The sequence below is a fragment of the Myotis brandtii genome, unplaced genomic scaffold (assembly GCF_000412655.1).
Source record: "Myotis brandtii unplaced genomic scaffold, ASM41265v1 scaffold889, whole genome shotgun sequence".
Lineage (NCBI taxonomy): Eukaryota > Metazoa > Chordata > Mammalia > Chiroptera > Vespertilionidae > Myotis > Myotis brandtii.
Window position 1 is genome coordinate 757,183 of NW_005371640.1, and position 786 is coordinate 757,968.

Here is a 786-nt window from a genome sequence, read left to right on the forward strand (position 1 = left end):
TAACCTTTGTAAATATATATATTCACACATCTCTATATATTTTAATGTATTGCACATGTATATTTAAAATATATACGAAAGAACTCTAAATCCTGCAGAGAGGCTCTGTTTTCATTATTTTTCGACTTTGTGTCATGTACTGTATAAACAAGAATATTTAGAGGGTGTTTCCTGCTTAGCATTTTTTTGCAGTTAAGTCATCTGTTACCCCCTAACTCTACTGCTTTCTACATATTGGTCCCTTGATACATTTCATATGGCTTTAGCCAAGAGTTTTTCTTTGGTTCCAGCCCATCTTCCTTCATCACAATAGCTATAATAAATATAGTGAACACGTACATAGTGCTTACTATGTGCTAAGCATGATCTTAAGCACATTACCAATATTAGCTAATTTAATGCTCACAATAATTCTATGATGTAGATACTGTTACGATAGCCATTTTACAGATGAGAACACTGGAACACAAGAGAGGCTAAGTGACTTACAAAAGGTAACAAAGCTTGTACATGGTTGAGCTAAGATTTGAACCTATGCTGTCTGACTCCTAGAAGTCTGGAGCATGATGTAAACTCTGCTGGTATAACGAGCCTCCAATGGTGAATAGTCATTTCCCTAACTCCAGTCCCCCTCCAACCTAAGAGCTGAAACAAATGTGCTCCTATGTTAAGAGTGAAGCAATAGTTATGGACATCATATCTTAGCTGTCTTGCTTCCCGACGTGGTGACATTACAAAATTTTTCACTACTCCCTTTGAAAATATGCTTGCAGTCAGTTGCCATTT